This window comes from Felis catus, chromosome D2 (assembly GCF_018350175.1).
Source record: "Felis catus isolate Fca126 chromosome D2, F.catus_Fca126_mat1.0, whole genome shotgun sequence".
NCBI classification, from domain to species: Eukaryota; Metazoa; Chordata; class Mammalia; order Carnivora; family Felidae; genus Felis; species Felis catus.
This window is the reverse complement of record NC_058378.1, coordinates 13,923,979-13,947,783: the sequence shown is the minus strand read 5'-3', so window position 1 is coordinate 13,947,783 and position 23,805 is coordinate 13,923,979. Positions and strand designations below refer to the sequence as shown.

At 51.2% G+C, this 23,805-nt stretch overlaps 2 long non-coding RNA genes across 2 annotated transcripts; one reads left to right on the top strand and one right to left on the bottom strand.

The window, feature by feature from the left end:
* Window positions 1-4,128: 4,128 nt before the first annotated feature.
* LOC123380748 lies at window positions 4,129-10,118 on the bottom strand. The gene is made up of 3 exons (XR_006586887.1): window positions 9,572-10,118; window positions 8,771-8,902; window positions 4,129-5,934 (listed from the first exon to the last, which is right to left on the bottom strand). It is a non-coding gene; the product is annotated as an uncharacterized LOC123380748 (long non-coding RNA).
* Window positions 10,119-20,915: 10,797 nt separating this feature from the next.
* On the top strand, window positions 20,916-21,990 carry LOC109492987. Its single transcript, XR_002147025.3, has 2 exons — window positions 20,916-21,593; window positions 21,735-21,990. It is a non-coding gene; the product is annotated as an uncharacterized LOC109492987 (long non-coding RNA).
* Window positions 21,991-23,805: the final 1,815 nt, after the last annotated feature.

Genomic DNA, 23,805 nt, shown 5'->3' with positions numbered 1-23,805 from the left:
TTTTTCATTCCAACCTCTGTTGCTTGGTGAGATCGTCAGCCCCTCCCCCATCCACCTTTGCAGGGTGGTGGCTGCGTCCTATGTATTCCTGACCCTCAGCTGGCCCAATGACCTGCCGGAGCAGTTCTCTGGAAGGGTCCTTGAGCGCCCAGCATCACGAATTCAGAGGGCCGTGAACCACCGGTTGGCATGCAAATTTGCAAGTGGTCCATTGCACGAGGTGAATTTCCACAGGGCACTTCCTCCTGCCTATCAGCCCCAGCAGCCTCAGGGCAGGAGACCAGAAAAGGGGTTACGGCTCACAGAATCATTGGATGTTTAAAATGGTAGAAGAATCTAAAAGGATCGTGTAGGCCCACAGATGGGGAGACTGAGTTAAAAAAAAAAAAAGTCTTACTACGGGGACCTTAAAGAACGAACAGAGAAACTAAAGAAAGCTTTTTGTCGTCCTCTAAACACAGAGGGTGGCGAGGAAAAAAAACGAAATCAATCATAGTCACCTGAAACAGGACCCATCAGTAAGGAAAGACATGCTATTTTCAGGTTTCTAAAAGGATATTAGTAACAGTCAGGGGGTGGGGGGAGCCCACAGGAGAACTGCACTTGATAGAGGCCCTTTGAAAGCAGATAAAGGTGCATTTTGCTGCCTTGTGGCCTTGAGCCTTTCTGCTCTGCTTTGTCCAACTGGGTTTGAAGATTGAGGTCTGCGAGTATGATTGTATATTTGTTCCAACTGATACTGGAAGTTGTTTGCTTTGAACAATGTGACTTTGCTCCTTTGTCGGATGTGAGCAGCGGCATAGCGGTTGCTTAGGGAAGAAACAAACACATTAGGAACTTGCTAAAAGTAAGACAATGTTTTATAGGCGGTAGATTGGCACCAGTGCTGGGGTGCTGGCCAAGGCAGCTTAGAGTGGCTATCATGACAGATTCACCACCCCCCCCCCAACCCCCCGCCCCCCCACCCGTGGCAGGGAGGGAGAGGCCTCCGATGATTCCCTTTCCCATAGCAGCCTGAGGCACACGCACTGGCCCAGGGTAGAGCCTCGTGTTATTCAAAAATCATTTGCAATTCGCTTCCCCCAGAAGGCGATCCATTAGCCGCATTCGGAAGGGCTTAGAGGGCAGGCAAGCTGAGAACCTTGGCTGGCGTGAGCCACAACCACAATAAATACACCTGCTGTGTGTTGGGCACTAGGCTGAACGTGGCTAAACACTGTCCGTGCGTTACCTAGTCAAAGCACCCCGTAACTTCCGGGGTGGACTGGAGCCGGCTCACAAAGTTCTCCTCTCCCCAACCGCACCTTCAGTGGCATCAGGGCGCTAGCTTGCCACTGGCCAGGAGGGAAGTTTGTACACCGTGGGCACTGGCAAATGCTGTACAGCCAGAAGTTTCTTTTTATTTGTTTGTTTGGAGAGCTAGGGGTCCCACATTTGCGAGCACACCCCGGGGAGATACAAGAATATCCCCGCTTTGCCGACGAGACACTGAGGTCTTAAGTGACTTACCAGAGGGATCACACCGGTTTCAAATCCAAGTCATCTGACGACCCTGCTGTCTGCGGGGGACTCCCGCAGCGTGTATTTGGTTCCTAGGAGCACAATTCGAAGGGGCTGAGAAGGCCGGAGAGGAGGGGTAGGAAGAGGAATGTTTGCAGCGAAGTTCTTAGGAAGAGTGAGGGGAAGTGATTCTGTTGGGTAGATCACCTGCCCCTGCCATGCAGGACTTAAACAATGGGATTTTGCTCAGAGACTTCCTGGAGGGCTCAGGAGCTGGGGGAACCAGACAAATGAGACCTTCCTGAGAGGAGGGAGAGAGGGGGGCAGGGCAGGAAGCTCAGGGGGTTCCTGGTGAGCAGACCCATGGAGCTTGTTCTGAAGCGCCCCCCTGGGAGGCTGTGCCCAGGGCTCCCCCACCCCCTTCCCCCGGAGAAGTGACAGTGGCCTGGCTTCCGCAGACAGCCCTCACTACACTGCCCCAGGACCCGCCTTCCTCACCTTCTGGCTTTTTTCGTTTCCTCTTTGGGACAAGAAATGGATACTCCATTCCAAGAACATTCGAGGTGCCCTGGCCATTCCTCAGGTCACCGACCGCTCAGAAGTGAGGAGGTTAACGCGTGGTATGTTAGGAACGCCCACCGCTCTGGTTCATAACCCTCAGACCTTTGTGATGGGCCCCGGGCAGGGCTGGGGACAGGCAGGTGGTCGGGAAAGTGTGCCGCAGATGGTCAAGAGTCTCCTGTGACTTCCGGGTCGCCCATGTGGGCTTGTCACATTTGTCTGGGGAATAGGGAGTGCCATTGGGGAAAACGAGCGACGTTAAAAGAGTCTTTTTGGGGGGGGACCCGGGTGGCTCAGTCGGTTAAGCGTCTGACTCTTGATTTCAGCTCAGGTCGCGATCCCATGGTTTGCGAGTTCAAGCCCTGTGCCAGGCTCTGTGCTGATGGTGCGGAGCCTGCTTGGGATTCTCTCTCCCTCGCTCCCTGCCTTTCCCTTGCCCACGCTCACACAATCTCTCTCTCTCTCTCTCAAAAATAAACAAACAAATAAATAAACGGTTTAAAAAAGAGAGAGAAGAGCCTGTGTGTTCTGGGGGGTGGGGCTGGAGGGGACAGGCAGGGATTCTGCAACATTGCTGACCAGGTAAAGACGAGGAGCTGCCTCACCCGCCTCTGTCTCCTTCATCTCCTTCCTCCTGCTGGAAACACGGTCCCTGATCTCCTCCTTTTCTGGCCTCGTCACAACCCGAGGATGGAGAGTGGCTGCCGAAGGGAACCGGCAAGTTTCTAGTACTTTTCCGCTGCTCCCCCCTCCCAGTCACCTCTGGGGGCCCCTTGGACCTCCACGGGCCACGGCTATGATATGTGCTTTGCATTCAGAAGTGGGCTGTAGGAAACCCAGATTTGGGTCACAAAGAGAAATGACTACATTTCCAATAAAGCCTGTGACAAATACAGAATGCTATAGAAACGCTGTTTAGCACCATTTTGCCCTTCCTTGTATAAATCAGAACAGTCACGAGTGCCGTTATAAATTGTCTCTTGTTGTGCATCAATAAACTTTACAAGATAATGGAGATAGAGTAGTGATGTGGTTGGAGTGTTTCCCCCTCCTTTCTTAACTTTCTAAATCTTCCTTGGCTTTGTGGGATTGCTGCCTCGCGCAGTAGTAAATGGTGTATGAAATAAAGTATTGCTTCCCCCCAGCTACGCAATGGTGGCCCCATCTTTGCTCCAATATTTATTATTTGGAGTCGTGTTTGGGTTGGCAATAGCCAAAAAAGCCCATCGACGTGTTGTTGTTATTGTTGTTGTTGTTTTAAGTAGACCAAGAAGGAAGGTGAGGAAGAAGGAGAAAAAGCCAAGAGAGATTTGTGGGATAAGAAACATCAATAAAAAAAAAAGATACCAAAAAAATTGGGTTGTAATATCAAAAAAATTGGGTTGAACTGACTTTGCCCTAATGTTTTGGGATTTGTCCAGGGATAGAGGGAGACGTCTTCTCCACCACCATTCTGCATTCCCACCTCCTGCTGGTCATATTGGTGAGATCCGATGGCTTGCCGCATTTGGGACAAAGATATGGAGACCCGGTTGTATTCGTGGTTGAGCAAAATATCACAAAGACGTGTAACTATTTGTCAAGATGCAGGAAGAAAATGCCATTTTTCTGTGGGGCTCCCCCAACAGTAGTTATTCCCAGGGAGAGTCCTGCCTCCTTTTAATCGTTCCATGCTTCCTGGATTTATTGTCCGGGATCACGTCATTAGCCTCTAATTTGTTCATTGTCTAATTATCTCTATACAGAATTTAGTCCGTTTTCATTTCAGCATATAACACCATCATCTCTTCTTCCCTAATTATTACTGAGAAGGGATCTACAATCTGAGTTCCCAGATCTACTGGGATCTACGATCTGAGTTCCGATCTCAGCTTGGCTTCTTACTAGACATGTAGCCTGAAAAAACTTGATTCAGTTCTCTGTGCCTGAGTTTCCTATGTGTGGAAGGAAATTGTAGCATATAGTATATTTGCAAATGACATTTATTTATTTTTTCAGGATTTATTTTTATTTTTGAGAGAGAGAGAGCACTGGAGAGAGAGAGAGAGAGAGAGAGAGAGAGAGAGAGAGAGCAAATAGGGGAAGGGCAGAGAGATGGAGACAGAGAATCAACCCAAAGCGAGCTCCACGCTGACAGCAGCAAGTTTGACGCGGGGCTCGAACCCATGAACCGTGAGATCATGCCTTCTCCCGCGCTATCCCTTGTAGGCTAGGAACTTCATGAAGTCGAGAATCATTCTGCCAATTTCCTGCATCAGCAGTAGAATCAAGCACAGTGTTGGATGTTTGTTGGTTGACAAGCTGCTTCTTCATGGAAATAGAGAAAACTGCTGCCAAAACTCTCTCTCTCTCTCTCTCTCTCTCTCTCTCTTTTTCCATCAGCTTGGGTTTTAGCCAGCACATTCTTATAAGCCAAACGATTACCAGAGTTACTAGAAGCAACACAAAATATGCTCCCAAGTTCAATAAGCAAAAGCAATAGATCTCGCCGACAAGCTCCATGGACCCAAAGAGGCTATGCATTCATCTTTCTGGGTGATCAATTTGGGGGCAGATGTGATATCACTTTTCTTGTAAAACAAGCAGTGATTTTGTGTTCCATATAATGGATGTATTCTATTTCTACGTTTTGAATCAACATAAGTTTTCCCTGAGTTTGCTAATAATAGCTACATTTATTGAGTGTCTACTATGCAGTAGTGTGCGGACAAATAAGGTCTTGGGGAGAGAAAACAAAACAAAACAAAAAAGCCCTACTTTGCAGCATTTGCTAATTCCTACGGAGGAAATACTCTTGCCGTGGCCAATTTCGAGCCTCCAACATGGCATCGCTGAACACACGGTCAGCTCTTGTCCGTCAGTAGGAGGCTCCTCTCCGGCCACCTGCTCTCCTGTGGCTGGTGCTACGTACACATTAACAATAATTTTCACAAACAACTTCACAGGGAAGATATTACTGGTCCCATCCTGCCAATGGGCTTGGAAAATACTTTGCCCCAAATCACATAGCTAGCAAGAAGTGAGTTAGGGTTTAATTTTTAAGTTTATTTTTATCTATTTTTGAGAGAGAGAGAGAGAGAGAGAGAGAGAGACAGCGCAAGTGAGGAAGGGCTAGAGAGAGGGAGACAGAGAATCCCAAGCAGGCTCCGCCCAGCGTGGGTCCCGAACCCACGAAACTGTGAGATCATGACCTGAGCCGAAACCAAGAGTCTGATGCTTAACTGACTGAGCCCCCCCGGGCGCCCCAGAAGTGAGTTCAGGGTTTGGAACCAAGGTTTACATGACTCCCAACCCAGAGCCTGGGCAGCACATCACGTTTCCTTATCATACCGCTACGTATGAATGGATGGATGTGGGGGTCTGCTCGTCACACATTCTGCCAGGACTGGGGAGGGGGAATGGTGTCCACACGAAGATGCAAGATTGCCCAAGAACTCCAAACCCAACCATGAGAGGCACGCGCTTTCTCACAACCTACAAGACGGGCATCTGTTGAGTTCATTGGGACCGTTGTTATCTTGTTTAGTTCTGGCATGTTTCCATGTGATATAATCAGCCTGGCCACATGGGACCATCTGAGCGACCAGGGACACCACGTGTTGCCACTGTGTGGAGGGGGGTGAAGAAGGAGGTCTTTCTCACGGAAGGGGTCGGAAGGGACACGGTCGTTCCTGCTGTTCCTACAGCTGCTGGTCGGCAAAGGGTGTCGGCTTTCAGGGGTCCTCTTGTGCCTCCAGAAAGGATATTTCCAGCACATCCCAAAGGTTTCAGATAGTCCTGCAGAGTAGGGATCTTGCTTCTGGTAACTCCAAGGTTGGCCAATGTCCCCCTGTCTTTGAAACCGGGAACAGCAGTGTTCATGTCTTTCTGACCCTGGGGAATTAATGAATTAATGCATGTGAAGGCTACAGATGGCAGGAGGCATACTAACACGGAGTATTCTTTACTCCGTGACTTGGTTTTTTAGACCTCACACCTTGCTGTCACAAGACCCAGATAGAGCCAAAGCAAACAAAATAATTGCTTTCCACACTTATTGCCGGTTTAGGAGCCCTGTGTTAATAAATAATGATAATGGCAAAAATAATAATACCTTGTGTTTCGATAACACCTTTCTTCTCAGGAGCTCACAGCGTTTTATAGACACACAAAGAGTTGTCAACCGACAATTTATAGGGAAAAAAAAAATGACTCGTGTCTTAAGAAGTTCCTCTGTGGGAGATAATGGTTCTGTGATTTTCACAAATCAACTGGCAAACACAATCTCTATTTCTGGTCTGAACCGGGAATAAAAATGCCAAGCAGAGGGAAGCAGAGGGACTTGGGGAGAGCGAGGAGATCAGGGGGTCTCCGGTCATTTACCTGAGCACAGTCTGGACACAGTCTGGGACGATTCTTACCCCAAGCGACCCTGTGACCAAAGGCTGCTCAGGGGTCCGGACATTAATATGAAAGAACAGCTGCCTGCTTTCTAGACCCTTCTCAGGGCTTCCCTCTGGGGTCCAGATCAAGCCCGTTGGGATGACACTGGCCAGGCTGGACGCCCACCCCAGACAGTGTCTCCTAAACGACCCCTAGGCCCCACCCTGCCTTTGAAATACTACCCCTCCTCCGCCCTTGTCACTTCCTATGCCTTCTGAGGACACAATCCTGACAGCGTTCACCCCAGATCCTCAAGCTTGCACCACCAGCTGCAGACCTCAGAGGTGACTTTGAGTTGTGAGAAATCGTCAGGCAAAGGCACTTCCGGAGAGGCCACTCTGCAAAGCGCAGCAGAGGGGGAAAGCCTCGATGCAGTAATCTAGTCAGCGCGGTCTGTGACATGTAATACCCCATCTGATCCGCATCAAACACAGGGTGCTAGAGACACGTTATCCCCATTTTTAGATGAGGCAATCGAGGCCCGGAGAGGTTCAGTAACCTGGCAAAGGTCACACAGCTGCGGAGAGGCAGAACCAGGATGAACATCCAGGGCAGTCCATTCAGAAGTTTGGCGGGGGGGGAGCGGATGGTAAGCTGGGGTTGCTGGCGAGGGCGGGTCCTGCCGCAAACATCACAGTCAGGGTCAGAGGCTGAGAAATTGCCACAACCCTGGGCGCCCGAGGACCAATGTTCTGGCAGCCTCACGAAGAACAGACTGTGGGTGAGAGAGAGAGAGAGAGGCTGGGAGCAGGGGAGTAGCACGATGCCTCCCGGTAAGAGATGGGGGGAGCCAGCATCGCTTAGACAAGCAGGGAGGGAGGCTGGGTCCGGGGGGGGGGGCCTGCAGAGAAAGAACTTTGGGGGTGAACCGTCCATGTGGCTAAAAGACAGGGATCACAGATGCCCCAGGGCAGTGGCGCTTATTCTCCGTCGCGTCAAGAACCCCTCTGACATTCACAAGAAAGCAGTGGACCCCTCCCTGGCAAATGCACGCGGCCAACTCACAGACACTGACGTCATTTCAAAGGGATGCTGGTTCCAGGTTAGGGATCCTGCTTCTGGGAAGGAGCCTGATGGCGTGGGAACATCAGCACTGTGTATTTTCGGCTTGGAGGGTTTTCAAGACAATTGTACATTTATTTTCAGAGAAGAGAGGGAAGCTCTCTTAAATAGAAGTTTAAAATCTTATTTATTTTTAATAGAAGGGAGGAGTCGTCCCCCTTTATCTGCTTAACTTCTGCAAATCTGATGGCAGGACAGTCACGGACACTGCTCAGAGTCACTTCACAAATCTACGCGTTCTTTTGGCTTTGAGATGCCTCTTGGCAAAAAGGATAGGCACCCCAGTTGCTGGAGGTAGGACATTTGAGGACGAGGGTCAGAAAAGGAAGGGTGGGTCTAAAGACGCTCCGGAAAAGCTGACGTCTCAAACCCTCCAGGAGTCACGGAGCCTTAATATAGCCCCGTGTGTGTCCAGGGTACCCAGAGCGTTTGCGGATCGGGGCACTTACGTAAGAAAACGCCACTGCAGCACGTGAGTGAGCTACAGAATGGGGCAGAGCTTGGTTAGGAAGAGGGTGAGCTTGGATGTCCCCGGCAAGTCCCCTCCTAATCTTCCCGCCAAGACCAAGGAAAATGACACAAGCGAAGGTGCCGGGAGAAGAAGGCAAGAAAGAGGTGCAGTAGCAGCTTCTATCTGAGCGGAGGAGAGACAAAAAGCCCTCAGGTCCACCTTGGAACCCACTTTGCTTCCCCCGCTGCCATGTTGTGAGAGCAGCCCAGACCCCGCTACCCACCCAGGGGACTAAACCCCAGGGATGGAGAAGGGCCACCACGCCCAGGAGGGGGGCTCCCTGGAGCCTCACCTCGCCATCCATGCCTCAGTTTCTGCTGGACGCCCTCCTTTCCCAGTGCTTCCCGTGACACTGGCTGCCTAAACTATGGCTGACCCATCAGCTTCCTTCTCAAGCATGTGATCCGGGTAGATGGGGCTTCATGAGGGACAGCTGGGTGGGGACCCGCAGGGGAGTCTGGGCATCGGTTCTCTACACCTGTCCCTGGTCGATGCTCCATGCAGTTGTGTGTGTGTGTGTGTAAGAGAGAGAGAGAGAGAACAGGGTGTGCGAGCACGCACGTGTGCGAGGGGCAGGGGCTTCCATCACCGAAACCAAGAGCTCCCATTTAGAAACCTGGGCTCGCTGTTTACAGCCTGGGCGGGGGGTTAGGTGTAAACATGGCGGGCCCTCCATTTCCCATCCTTCCGACCATGCACACTTTCTCCCTCTACCTGAAAGCCACCGGGTAGGGACTGATTTCTCGGCATCTGAACCAGAGCGAGGAGCCACCGAGGAGGCTGCTGTGCACGGACTGAGGGCCGCAGAGGCGCTGGAGACCCATCACTGACCAACTCCAGGGAAAGCTGCCAAAAGTGCAGTTGCTCCTATGAATCAGCTTGTCTCGCTCACCACACTCTCTCAACCTCTTCCCGCCCGCACCCCCTACCCCCGCCCCAGGACCGGTGAAATGTTCCAGAGGACCGGCACCCCCCGCCCCCTGCCCCGCAATATGTCAGCTATCTGATGCAAGGGACAATGGCTTAAGGGATTACTCCTCCCAGACCCTTTGGAAGCCCCCCAAAGACTTTGAGACTCCGAACAAATGTATCTCGATGGAATCTGAGGCACCATCTCGGGCCCGAAGGTAAAACCCTCTCTTGTATGAAAAGTAGAGTTCCGAGAGCGGTCGTCTAAAATCTAACCGCGCCCCGGTATTTTCACATGGTGCCACTTAAGTAACTGTTTCCTCTTGGATCCCGCCTTCCTGGTTCCCCCAAACGAGTCCTTCCCCTACCACCACCCCCATAAATTTTACATGGAGACTGGCCAAGGACAGGGCACACATCTGACAAAAAAAAAAAAAAAAAAAAAAAAGCCCACAAACCGGAGCTGCTTTTCTAGAAACTTCTATCGATGTGACGCATCTTAGATCATGGCTGTTTAACTGGGACATACTAAAAATAATAAAAGCCAATGGACACTGAGCATCTAATATATGCCAGATTTGGTGCTAAGTGTTTTACATACATTACCTCATTTTGTCCTTAAAACAGCCCTGTGAGGGTGATACTGTTATTATCCCCACGTCATGGTTGAGGAAACTGAAGCTAGGAGTTCAGTAACTTGCCCAAAGTCACACACAGTCAGCAGCAGAGCCAGGACCTCACTGAGTCTGTCTGATTGGAGAGCTTCTGCCGGTACCCTCTCCATTGCACACAACCTCATTTTCTGGAAGGTTCCGAATCTTTCTTGCATTCAGTCCCAGACGCCAGTAGCAGAAAAGCCTGGAGGACGTCAGTGAAGGCTCAAAAACCTCAAAACCCCTCACACTCGGCCGTTCACAGGTAGCCCGGCCGCGAGCAGGTGTCCCCACGCAACCTTCCTTTCTAGAAGGGCTGTGGATTTGAGGACTGCCCTCAGACTCGAGCACAACTGCCCCTCTGAAATGTTTCCAGCGGAAGCTTCCGGCCACCTTCTCTCCCTTCCGCTGTTCCTGTCGGCCTCTTCACGCCCCTCCCCTTCGCCACTACTGAAGGACGCGGCCAGCTCAGCTGTGTGACCTTGACAAACCCTACAGGCTGCATTTGTTTCTTCATTCAGTTCGTACGATGAGCAGAACGATTCCTACACTGCCGAGTGGTTGTATGAATTAAATATAGTACAGGGGCGCCTGGGTGGCTCAGTCGGTTAAGCGTCCGACTTCGGCTCAGGTCATGATCTCGCGGTTCATGGGTTCGGGTCCTGCGTCGGGCTCTTTGCTGACAGCTCGGAGCCTGAAGCCTGCTTCGGATTCTGTGTCCCCCTCTCTCTCCGCCCCTCCTCTGCTCGTGCTCTCCCACTATCTCAAAAACAGGTAAACAACATTTAAAAAAAAATTTTTTAAATAAAAATAAAAAATAAATAGAGTACAAAAAAATTAAGTGCTTCTCCCTCATCCCAGCCGCATCCCCAGGAGGCGAGCGGGCCCTCGGCGCCTCTCCCCCTGTCACCTCGCAGCCTCCTCACGGGGTGGCAGGCAGTTCTGCGTCCCAAAGACGGGCCACGCGGTGCTTGGCTGTCTTCTGGAAGACAAGTGGACCCCGGAGAAGGGGACTTGTCACATCAACCACCAGGAGCAGAAGGAGCTCAGCAGGGGACTTTTGGGTGCCCAAGTTGGGGGGATTCTGGCTGGCGGGAAGGTAGCCCGGGGAGAAGGGCTCTGAATGTGGGGTGCGGGTTTTGTTTGGTTTTTCAGAATTCTAGGAATTTCTGGAATTGTAGGTTGATTCTTGCTGGGGATAGACAGAGTTTGCAGGCCTATTCCCCCGGCGTGGGGGAGCTCCCAACAGCAGGCTCTGAGTGTTGTTTTGCAAACCATATTCCACGGAGCCCTGGGGTTCCACGGGGCTACTTGGGGAGCCCATGGAGGGTGTGGGGTCCCCCTCCACCTCTGAGAACCCTCCCCCGTCTTTCATCCGCTTTAGGTATTGGGGTTCCTCATGGGGTTTCATGGTAGGAAGAGCTCTGTAGCCAGGAAAAGCCTGAAAGCCTCTGGCCCCAGTCAGAAGGGGACCCGGGGCACCCTTGCTCGCCCTGGGAACACAGTCAGCCCCGGGGAAGCGCCCGGGGGTTACGTGGCCCAGAGAAGCCAACTTCCCAGCATGGAGAGGCGGGATGGCCGCTCCCCAGCCCATTAGAGCTGAAAGCTACGATTTTCATTTTTAAAAGCTTAGGGGAAAATGCGCAAGGGCCAAATGTACGGCAACCTCTGAGAAGGACCCCCTATGTCAACTGCCTACTGTCTTCTCTTGAGCCCTGAAAACGGATCCGGGGTGTGGGGGGGAGGTGAGAAAACCCTCGCACGTCTAACCATGAGTCTGGGTTCTAGAGTGTCCCCTGTGCCCCTTCCGATTTTGCCTGGATGGCAGATGGCTTAGGAGGCAGGCTGTGGGATGGGGGCGCTGGGTGACCCACCTTTGGTTCTGATTTACCGAGGGTGAGGTATAGAAGGTCACCTAGGACAAAGCCAGAGCTAAGAGAAGAAGGTGGTCGAGGCTCAGATTAGGGATCCCAGACCCAGGGAGGGACAGTCCAGGACGCTATGACCGGAGACGGTATTCCAGGGTCATGAGGTCTCTGGGTCCCCCCTTCCTGAGATTCCACCCTGAGTCCAGTGGAGACCTGGAGGCGTTAGTATAAACAGAAGCGCAGTCATGGCCCAGCTCTTTGCCCAGGGCTAGACAGAGCAGTGTAGACAGGCCGCTGCCCTTAAGAAGTTTATAAAAAGCACAACCACCCCCGCAAGCAAACTCCCTCTTCCTCCCTGGGGCTCAGCGGCTTCTGACACGTGGACCTCAGTCGCCCACTACCTCACCTGACAGTTACCGCCAACTTGGGGACATTTCTCATCTTCCCCCCTTACTTCTGGTGGCAAATGTGTGTGTATTTATTGTACACGTGTGTGCTCCCAGGTGCACGTCGGGGAGGGTCTGTGTCCCCTCACAGCCAAAACCTATCCTCTGGAGCAAAAGCAAATAAAATTAAAAACCAGCATTAATTATGTTTTGGATTGACTTCACAGAGACCTGGGAGCGTAATTTAAATAAAAACTATACTCATGACTCCAATGCCATGCTTCTTATTTGAATTTTAACCGAATTTTCCAACCTTTCAGCCAAGCCAACACTCAGGCAGATTTACGGTTTTCAAAAGCTCAAATCATTCTAGGTTTCTACCTGCTTGAAGAGGCTGGGGACTCTGGAACTCAGGCTCGATTGTGTCCCTGCCTGTGCGCCCCTCCCCATTTCCTGTGGCTTCCTGACTCACAGTTGGCCTGCCAGGTGGACGAGAGACGCGTCAATGGATCCGCCTTCGGGTCAATGCGCACTGGGGTGCTGCTTGCTCCCTTCGGCGTGTCCCCGGTCCTCTGACCCCATGCGACTAGAGCCCTAGTCTGTTCTGTTATTCCACTCTCCCTGCTCACCTGACCTCCCCAGAGCAGGCAGAGGGCTGTTGCCTGGGGCGGTCGGTGAGAACGAGTCCCTGTCACCCTCACTCGTCAGCCCCTTCCTGACACCAGGGACAGATCAGACTGTCCCTGGAAACCATACGGGGATAAGGACATGGGAAGCCCTGCTTGTCAATGGATTGAACGGAGAATCCCACGTTCATCGACTCCTGTCACCACCAAGCCATCGGGTTTCCCTTGACTTCTTCACGGTCGTGGGATAAAATCTGTAATACAGACATCATACAGATCTCCTAATCTAGACCCATGGAAAATATATGTGTATATGTTATGTAGCTCACACACATACATATATATACAATACATGTATACAAAACATAGAGCATATGTGTTATGTAAGTATTAAACTAACAGAGACCCCCACTCCCACACCCACACCCCACAACTAACATCCTGTGAAGGGCTCCATAGCCGCCCATGTGCCAATCAACCACAGGCTCTCTGGTGGCCCCTTTGTGTCCATAAGTCAGCTCTGTGCATTTTTTTTTTAATTTTTTTATTTCAACGTTTCTTTATTTTTGAGACAGAGAGAGACAGAGCATGAACACGGGAGGGTCAGAGAGAGAGGAAGACACAGAATCTGAAACAGGCTCCAGGCTCTGAGCCATCAGCACAGAGCCCGACGCGGGGCTCGAACTCACGGACCGCGAGATCGTGACCTGAGCCGAAGTCGGACGCTTGACCGACTGAGCCACCCAGGCGCCCCAACTCTGTGCATTTCTAATTGGTATTTGCGGCAATGCTAGGTGTATTCCTGACAGGAGAGAACTTTCCTTTTGACTAGGTGTCAGTGAAAACAGAATTTTCTCTGCATGATTGTATACATCTGTCAGCTGAAGGAACTCTCCACGGTCCAGATGCTGGCCCCACACGTTGCAAATTCTGCTTCTGCGTTCCTGTTGATCTGGTTCTGGTTGCTGGTGTCTCAGGATCTATGTATTCTGTGATACACACCCAGGCGGTGCCACACGAGCCAGCACGGGGGATGGAGGGGTATCCGTGGGAGCCACTTCTACACCAGAACAGTGAGTAATACCTTAACGTATGCTGAGGAGACAGCAAACGGCATAAATATCCTACTAAATCCAAATTGCATGTCTCCCCAACTCAATTTCCCCTTAGCCAGATCCCCAAAATGCTCAAAACCACTTCAACACCATAACAAACTGGTGAAACACATGCAGGCAAAGGTAGGGTGGAAAAATACAAACATCTTAACCTACCCACCTTGCTTTTGCAAATTGTATAAAACACACTGATTGCCATGGAGCCTCCAGGTCCACGGTAGGGGCTGATGCACGTTAGGGATCCTGACGCTTCAACTTTGTTAACCTTATGGTAAACCCATCTCTGCAAATAGGACTTGGTAACGGTTGATACAGGGGATGAGGGAAATCAAGTATTCCCGCTGCAAGGCGGAGCTCGGGCAAAGACTTGGAAAGCTCAGGACTGTGTGTCGAGCAGGGAAAAGCTCGTTTGGCAGAACAGCTGTGGGCAAGAAATGAGGCAGAGGAGGCAGATCTCAAAGGCAGGCCAAGTGCAAATCACAGAGGTGGCAAATGTGGGGGTAAGACATCTTCACGTCAACTGTTCAGCAAGAGGTTTCGCAGACTTGCACACCCAAGCCAGGGACTGTCCCTCTCAGAGCCTGGGTCTGGGATGGGTGGACGGGAGGCAGGGAGGCCGGCTTGGAAGCATCAGCTGCTATGTGCTGCATTTTAGAATTCTTTGGGACAAGAACAGCGGGACATTCAACAGAGACACACACTGACTGGCCAGCCCTGAGGTGATGCTGACTCCTCTTCCAGCCCTGACCTTGTTCGCCATTAGATGTGACATTAGCCCTTCTCGCCGCACGAATCTGTCCTCACCCCAGCTTTACCTGTGTGGAAAGAACCAAATCCCAAAAGATCTGTCTTGATCTCTGGAACTGCGTTCCATACCCCCTCCCGGTCCTCCCGGGGTGCTGACTCTCGGGAAGCTCGATCCTGCCCTGCCCTCACTTCCTCTGAGTGCCATTTCTGCCAGCCTTCTTAGTCTAGGAGGCGAGAGGAGGCTGTGACTTCTTTTGGGCAAGAAGTAAAAAGCCTCTGGAGGACAGAAGACTTGGGAACAGCATGGAGGAAACCCAGTGGAGAGAAACTGTGTGCAGCAGCTACGTGCGTTGGCAATTAAATGTGCAGAGCGCAAGGCGGAAGGATGGTTCAAAGAGGGCATGGATGGACGCAGGGGGAAGGAAGAATGTTCGTGCATTTAGCTGAAGGAGCAGCACACGGTGTGGAAATCAATGCACTTCGTCGTGGGTGCGTTCCTTTGGAGGAGAGTAGCAAGTCCAATTTGGCATCCAGAGCTTTAGAGCTTCCTGTTCTTGAGCGTTGGTCATGGAGAGGTTGGAAGGTCTCCCTTACCTTTTGCCCACCCCCCCCCCCCGGCCCCAGGTGGGATCTGACCAGGGCCCTGGTTTTAATACCACGTTGGCCCAGGGGCCTGGGCTTTCTCATTCAACAATATACGCCTGAACCAGGGCTCGTGTTGGCGGGACACCGCTACAGATGGGCCTCTTCTACACCCATTCTGACTGGCGGGGACGCCTGTCCACAGAGAATTCTTTTTTATTGTGTAAAATGTACAGAACATAAAATTTACCATTTTAGCCATGGTTAACTGTACATTGGGTGCCATTATGTATATTCACACTCGTGGGCACACCCCCACTACCGTGTTTCTCTGGAACTTTTCCACCTTCCCAAACTGAGACTCTATCCATGAAACACTAACTCCCCATTCCTCTCTTCCCCAGGCCCTGGTGGCCACCATTGTACTCTCTGTCTCTGTGTATTTGCCTCTTCTAGGTCCCTCATATAAGTGGACTCACACAATATTTGTCCTCTTGAGATTGGCTTATTTCACTTAGCATAATGTCTTCAAGATTCTGCCATGTTGTAGCCCGTATTGGAAGCTCCTTCCTTCTTAAGACTGAATAATATCCCATTACATATATTTACCACATTTTGTTGATCCGTTCATGTCGATGGGCACTTGGGTTTTTTCCGCCCCGTGGCATTTGTGAGTCGTGCTGCTATGAATATGGCTGTACAAACATCTGTTTGAGTCCCTGTTTTCAATTTTTTGAGGGTATAGGCCCAGAAGCAGAATGGTTGGATCATATGGTAATTCTATGTTTAACTTTTTGAGGAACCGTCAAATATTTTTAATATCACACAACCGATACTCAAAAATATATACAACTGCTACTCAACATCTCCACTTGGGTGTCTAGTTAGCATCTCAAAGTCAAGATACCCAAAACCAAAGTCTTGATTTTCCCCAATGTTCCCTACTTCCACAGATGGACTCACCACACAGCCAAAGCTAAAACCCTTGACATCACCAGTGGTTCCCTCTTTCTCTCACTCTCCACATCTAACCCATCAGCAAATCCTATAAGTTCTACCTTTGAAATACAGCCAAAACCAAATGCCTTCTCGCCACCCCCACTGCCATCACTGCACCCCACGCACCATTACCTTTTACTCTGACCGTTGCAAGAATCTTCTAAAATGTCTCCATTTTTGTCCTTCTATCACCTAGTTTTTTTTTAAGTTTATTTATTTATTTTGAGAGAGAGAGAGAGAGAGAGAGCATGCACCAGTGAGGGAGGGGCAGAAAGAGAGAGAGAGAATCCCAAGCAGGCTCCGCACTGTTAGCACGGAGCCCGACATAGGGCTTGTTCTTGTGAACCTGGAGATCATGACCTGAGCTGAAATCAAGAGTTGGACACTTAACTGGCTGAGCCACCCAGGAATCCCTACCACCTAGTTCTCATACGGCGGCTAAAGGCAATCATTCAAAACGTCAATCATAGGACTTCACTCCTCCAATCAAAACTTCCAATGGCTTCTGGTCATAATTAGAGACCACAAAAACCCTAAGTCATTACCATGATGAGACAACCCATCCCATGGCCTCCCATCCTAATCCTTTTGCACATCTGGCCCCACTGGCCTTGACTCTTCCTCAAACAGCCATTGGGTCCTGCCTTGGGGCCATTACCCTGCAAGGTGCTTCTCACAATTCATCACATTAAATGCCAGCAAATTCCAGATGCCACCCCATCTAGAAGGCTCATCCAATGACCCTAAGACAGAAGCTCATCCCCATTTGCTGATTCTTCTTCACTTCTGCTCACACACTCAGTTCTACCTGGCCTTACAGGATCTGACTGTTTACCTGCTGGTTGTCTATCCCTCCTTCTAGAGCACAAGCTCCATGAGGGCAGGGAGGGCTTGGCTGGCTGCTGTATCCCTAGGGCATGGAAGAGTGCAGGTCACTGAACTTACAACCCAGAGCGACAAAAGCCCTTCCCATCGGGACGTACATTGGCACATATTTGTCTCCAGGCCAGTTCAGGTCTGTGGACACAAGGAAAGGAGAAAGTACCAAAATCCACTGCTGAGACACAGGGGCGGGTTCAGTCAGTGCTTTGGGATTCCAGGGGTCTGTGCCTTGTAGCCCTTAACTTGTGGGGTCAGAGCCAGCCAGGCCTGTCAGCAGAGTGGTGAGGGCACCCTTAGGTGACTAAGTGCTTTAGGAAGGCCTCAGGACCACAGACAGCTTCACCACTAACTAACCTATTATATCTAACTAACCTAACATATCTTAAGTTTTACCCTTAGTAATTCTTTTCTTTGTTTTGTCCTCTCACTAACTTTATACCCATTTGACTCATGAGAAACCCATCCATGAGCAGGTGGAGCGGGGGCTGGAACTCTGGGGACCATGTCTTCTCCACCAGGTCCGACCACCTCTCAAGGGCCCCCCTGGCCTCTTGAGTGTGATTATCCTGGGACAGCTCTGTACAGAACTCTCTTAATAAAAGGCATTCTTCACATTTACAGCGTTAAGTTTTCAAGATACGGAATGGAGAGAATGAATGCTTAAGGAGGGGTGAGGGGTCTAGACCCCTGTGATAGAATCAAACACAGCCTCCAAAGTGCTACCTGGTTGTTTGGGGTGTAAAAAAATCTTTGTCCTGAGGGCCATAACTTTAATGTAAACCTGGCATTGGGAAGGGGTAAGACCCTGAGGACAAATAGTCCTTACTGAGAAACACCTGGATCATCTTGGAAAGAGATAGTTGCATTGAAAGGGGCCAGTGCTTGGTCATGAAGTGAAATTTGGGTGTCATTCTTCCAGAACCACATCTGCCCTATTTGAGTCACTTGAGCTTTCCAAATGATCATCTGGTTCAGCTCGCCAAGGGTGATCGTATAACGCATTGTTCAAACAAGTGTGCTCTTGAGAATGGAAGGGGGGGGGTGGTACGCCCAGTGACACCAGCACAAGAGTAGGGCTGGGACTCTCCAGGCTAATGGGAGGCCAAGTCCCCTAAGCATCTATCTCTTCTTCTAACCATGAGGAATTGAGTCATGATCTAGTATTTTAATGCACCAAATAAGGAAGCAAGAGTCCCCAGCCTCACCATCATCACTGGCCTCCCTGCCTCCCCTGCTCCTGTCTCCTGCCCCCGGGTCTAATCTGTGCCTTTTCCCTAAAGGGCTACGTCCTCCTCTGGCTCTCTTGCATCAGATACCGTCACTGGAAAGTGTATTTCACCTGCACTTTCCTGATCACCACCAGCTTTCCCGGGCAATCCCCTTTGTAAGGGGCTCTTCTGGGCACTACGTGCACTCTTTAGCCCTCAGCAGCACCCTGATGGTCTGGTGGGGGAGCCTGTCCTTCCGGGGTTGCCCCAAGTCGCTGGCCACAGGCTTTGGAAAAATCTCTTCAACAGGGTGCTGCTTACACTCATCTGTTTGAAAGCTGGTTCCCACTCCCTCAGGAGGAGCTAAGCACACCAGAACTACTGAATGCAACTTTGCTAAGATCAAAGTCAGAACTTGCTGAGGCTTCGTGTCTGCAACTACCTAGAAATCCCTCTGCGCTCCCCCGGGGAGCAGAAGAGATGGCGAACAAGTGTGCAGGGGGCAGCGAGAACTCAGCCCCAAAGAACACTTTCTGGAGCTTGTTTCCTACAGCCTCTGTCAATGGACTGAGCTCAGCACGTAGTAGCTGTTCGCTAAATATCAGCAGAGCGATTGCACGATCAGCTCCACTGTTGAGTCAAGGCAGGGGGCCTGGGGCTTCATAGCAAATTCTGGAACTCTTAGAGAGAGCTCTCAGGAAGAGATCGTAGAAGTGGTCACATCCAGTCCCCCTCATCGGTTTCAGATTAAGACACCCAGCGGAGGGCCCCGAGAGGTGAGGTGACCTGTCCAGTTTTGCGAATGTCAGAGGCAACGCCAGGCTCAGGCCTCCCGACCTCCCCTCGGTCCATACCACGTGGCCGTAGGTCAGCCGGCCCTCTGACCACAACCGCCGGCCTGATGTCTTAGAGCCATGACCCAGAGGCTCAACTTCAGCACCAGACACCCTCGCTCTGGCCTGTGACCATAGTGCTGTGACTGACCACACACCCCAGCGGCCCCCTGCCCAGCAAAGTCACTCTCTCCTCTTGGTGTTATTCCCCCCTGGCATGCTGCCACCCTGCCCCTCTCCCTGCTGTATTCCTGTTGGTTCAAGAGGTCCCTGCCTTCTGGCCCATTTTACCAGGAGTGATATTTTTCCGTTTTCCTCTCTCTAACATTGCAATGCTACCTACCACTCATATATGATATGAAAGGACGACTTGCTGTGTGACCAGGGGCCAATCGATCACCATCTCTGGGCCCCCTCTGGGATCTGTGAAATAAATAACGATGCTGCCAACCTGTCACACAGCACGGCTGTGTCCGAATACGTACGCCATCACGTAAATACCTTGGAAATACATAGTCCAACAACAGCGCTCAACGGTAAATGCCTTCTGCTGAGAGCATTTCTTGGAGAACTTGAAAGAGGACTTTTCTCTCTGAGATGAAAGACACAGGATGGCTCTGAGCAGCTCTAAGCTGTGTGTGCTCTGTCTGAGCACCCAGCCCGGAGCCCAGCATCGGCTTTGGGTAGGGGCGGGGGGAGGAAGGAACTAGAAGTCTAGGGGTGAGACTCTCTTCTTCGAGGAGCCCCAAGTGCTCCTTCTCAGGGTCTGTCCAGGCCACCTGCCCCCAGCAACGGCCGGTGAGGGGAGCGGCCATCCCTGCTCAGCTGGGTCCCCGGTGCTGAGATAGCGCTGGGAGCCGCTTTTAATTAGAGGCCCTCCTTCCCTGTGTTCCACGGGCGACTGGTTTCCGAGTTTCCCACACCCCTCCTGCCTCCCAAGAGCAATGTTTTAAAGACTCCAAACCGTCTGGAATAAGAAAGGGGAAAGCTGTCATTCTGCGAGCTGCGTGATGGCTTCTGCTGGCTTCCCAGTCATTTGGAGGTGGTCAGAAACACGACTTCTGCCATCCAGGCATGGCCTAGGGAGCCTGGTACGACCTTCTCCTTCCCAAGCCACCAGCTCTGCTTACCCATATCGAGCACCTGCCAGGCCCACAGATTATCAGACATGGTCTCAGCCAGAAGCAGCTCTTAGGGACGGAAGCTTGACTTGTGCTATGACGGAGATGTAGACAGTGTACCCCTAGACATAGAACAAGGCCAAGGAGGAAGTAACGATGGAAAATCTGGCCCGGTTGGTTTTATTCACTAGGGGTTCACGTGGAAAACGCAGCCCTCCCCCTACTCTGCCGTCAGGCTCTGATCCGGATTAGAATCTGCTCCCTCACATAGCTGACGGAGCCCACGTTCGTTTAGAACACACGGAGCTCTGGACCAGCTACCAGATTCGGCAAACAAAAATACGGGGTGCCCCGTTAAACGTGAACTTCGGACAAACAACACATAATTTTTGAGTGTAAGCGTGGCCTAAATATTTCATGGGACATACTTTTCTTAACCTGGTATTTAGGGCATATTTGCACTAAAAATGATTCACTGTTGATCTGAAATTCACATTGAACTGGGCGTCCTGTATTTTATCTGGCAACTCTCTTCTGAGGTCATCGGAGAGTCCCAGACCATAAACCAAAAAGTCCACTCTACCCAACAGTGGGTTACGTGGGGATGCTTCACAGTTGGGGGAGATCAGGAAAACCAGGAGGAAGAAAGTGGCTGTGTGTCACCAGGATGGAAGAAGACAGGGCTCTAATCACAGAAGCATCCACGTCATACATACCTAAGCTTGTGCTGTTGTTTTTTTAAAAAATTTTTAATGTTTATTTAGCTATTTTTGGGAGAGAGAGAGACAGAGACAGAGCACAAGCAGGGGAGGAGCCGAGAGAGAGGGAGACACAGAATCTGAAACAGGCTCCAGGCTCCGAGCTGTCAGCACAGAGCCCGACGCGGGGCTCAAACCCACAAACCGTGAGATCATGACGTGAGCTGAAGCCGGAAGCTCAACTGACTGAGCCATCCAGGAGCCCCTAGGCTTGTTTTAAACTATCAGCATCCAAAGGGAGAATGAAATGACAGAGACGGTCCCAGGCAGGGCCTGCTGGGTGAACCTGGTCTGCTCAGAGGCCAGAGGCCTGACCGTAAAAGGAGGAAGGACAGTGGCCACCTCTAAGAACTCGCACTTTAGCCCAGTAATTCCCAGCCCTTTTGCTATTGCTGTCCCAGTCATGGTCTGCTTTGATGCCTACTCTAGCCCCATGCCAAATATGTGTCATGTGGCAGACATCGTGAATTTTCCCTGAGCTCAAACCTGATTCTGCTCGAGAATGGTTTCTGAACATAGAGAACTCTCAGACGTCAAACGAACAGGGTCAAGAATCGTGGCCGTGGCAACCAGAAAGTTCTAGAAGATCACCAAAGGAGAGACGGGAATAGGAGCTCAGATGAGGAGGGCAAAGCCTCCACCACCCAGGGGTCCCTTTCTGGGGGAAGTGACCGAGTGGAGTCTGGAAGAAGAGGAGGAGCCTGAAAACCAGCCCCTGGCTGGGACCGGTGGCCTTCTCCGAGAGGCCCCAGGCTGGGCCCGAGCCCCAGGGGGACAGGGCAGGCACATCCCGTTTCTCAGGAGCAAGAAGGTGACGCCTGCTGCTTCCTAGAACATTGCGGCTCGGACGGTGAGCAGCTCTCCCGGGGTTCCTCTTATGTAAATGATCATCAACAATGCACTGGGCCCACGCGTTGCATAAACCAGGCCTGATATTTTAAACCCTCTCCGTTCACGGAGCATTTTGCGTTTCCTTTGTTCTCCTCTCCAGTTTCCCACTTTGCCGACCGAGCTCTGAAGAGCTGCACGTGGTCGATAGGGAAGTGCTGTTTGGGCGGCGGGGAGAGGCCATCCCCTCTCTCTGCACGGCTCTAGTTTCGGCTTGGATATCAATTATAGGCTTTTACATAAGAAGGCTAATGCGCTTTCAAAGCAGGCAGATCACCCCCTTCCCCCCCATGTTTTGACAGTTTGGCTTGAGTTGAAATATAATTAAACTTTTCGAAAACAAGGGCTTTGAAACTCAATCTCCACACTGTTTACACGTCTTTTTTTTTTTCTTTCTTTCTTTCTTTCTTTCTTCCTTAAGAGTCGGGTTTTTACTTGCTGCAGTGCAATTAATTCGCCCTTCACTTTCTGCGCCCAACACAAACGCTGGTTTGCAGCATTCGGCCTTTACAGGCTGCAGAGCCGAGAGTGGAAAAATGAAGATCTGGAACAGGATGAGCTTTTGATGACACCTCCTCATGACAGACACATTTGAAAACCACCACTGGTGACTCACTCACATTCTGCGCATACCCTCTCCGAAGCGCAGGAAGTGTGGGTATTTTAAACCCTCGGGCCATGAGAAGTTTTCGGAGGCGTCTTCAGGCTTGGCCGGCGCCCCTCCCGCCCAGGGAGCTTGCCGTGGCCTCGCGAAGTGGGGCCTCGCTTTCTGCCAGCCTCTCCCGCTTTGTTCTCCTTGCCCTGGTTTTGCTTTCATGCTGGCAAGCCCAGTCTAGAAAGTACAGAGCTAGCGAATTTCTAAAACCAACAAAAACTTACAAAAAAAAAAAAAAAAATCAGCAATGACAACAGAGCCCGGCGGTTGGTAAAGGGGGGGGGGGAGCAGATACGGTGCCACAAGGTGTCCTCGGGCGGCTCGCTGGGGACCCAGCCTTGTGGCTCTGCGGCCAAAAAAGAAAGAAAGAGGGTCCCAGCCAGCACTTTCACTTCTAAACCCGAGTCGTCAGCTGTGGGTAGTGAGTCCTCACGCCTCGGCTTCGCTATCTCCAAAGGCCAAACGAACAAGAAGGGGTGGGGGGTGGGGGGAGCGGGCGCGAGATGCAACTGAACTGAAATCAAATGACCTTAGACGAAGGATTAAAAAAAGAAAAAGAAAACAAGAACTTGATGGAAATGAGCCAGATGTTGCCCTGAAAGAAGTTATAAATCCTAACCTTGTTTGGGAAAGGAAGGAGGCCCGGGGAGGGGTGGCGAGCCCGCGAAGGGAGGCATCAGCGTCCCCTATATATGGAGGGAAGTCTTTCCAGAACATCACCAGTGGGTGACGCGGAGGACAGTGGATTCATGGGAGAATCCACTCTGTGCTGATGTTTTTACTGGATTTGACGGTTTCCTAAAAGAGAAGGACTCGTGTGAGGGGCTGAAGCCCAGGCTGGAACATCTATAGTCCCTTTCATGTAGGGAAGAACCCTCAACTGGTTGGTCAGTTAGTTGGTCGCCCTTATAAGCCACAGGAGCCTCCCAAATATTACAGGCTACAAATGCCAGCCGCCTCCCCATCTTAAGAGAATCTAAAGCCTTCGTGTTGGAAAAAAGTCCTGGAGTCTTTTTTTTTTTTTTTTTTTTTTTTTTTTTTTTTTTTTTTTTACATTTCATTTATTTTTGAGACAGAGTGCAAGTAGGGGAGGGGCAGGGAGAGAGGGAGATACAGAACCCAAAGCAGGCTCCGGGCTCTGAGCTGCCAGCACAGAGCCCGAAGCGGGCCTCGAACTCACGAGCCGTGAGATCATGACCTGAGCCGATGTCAGTTGCTCAACCGACCGAGCCACCCAGGCGCCCCCAGTCCTGGAGTCTTACTAAGCTGTGGTGGGGGGGTGTCCAAGCACAGGGATCAGTCACCGAGGCAACACGCGGGACACACAGGGATAGCCCTGGGTGATCCTCTCCCTACTGCGACTGAAACAAATCACCACAGATCCGGCTGCTTAAACGACATGCCTCCATGGTTCTGGATAGAAGTCGGCCTCGGGTCTCATTGGGCTAACGCTGGAGGACGACAGGCCTGGGCTCCTCCCGAAAGCTCTAGGGACACTCTCTGTCCTTGCCCCCCAGCT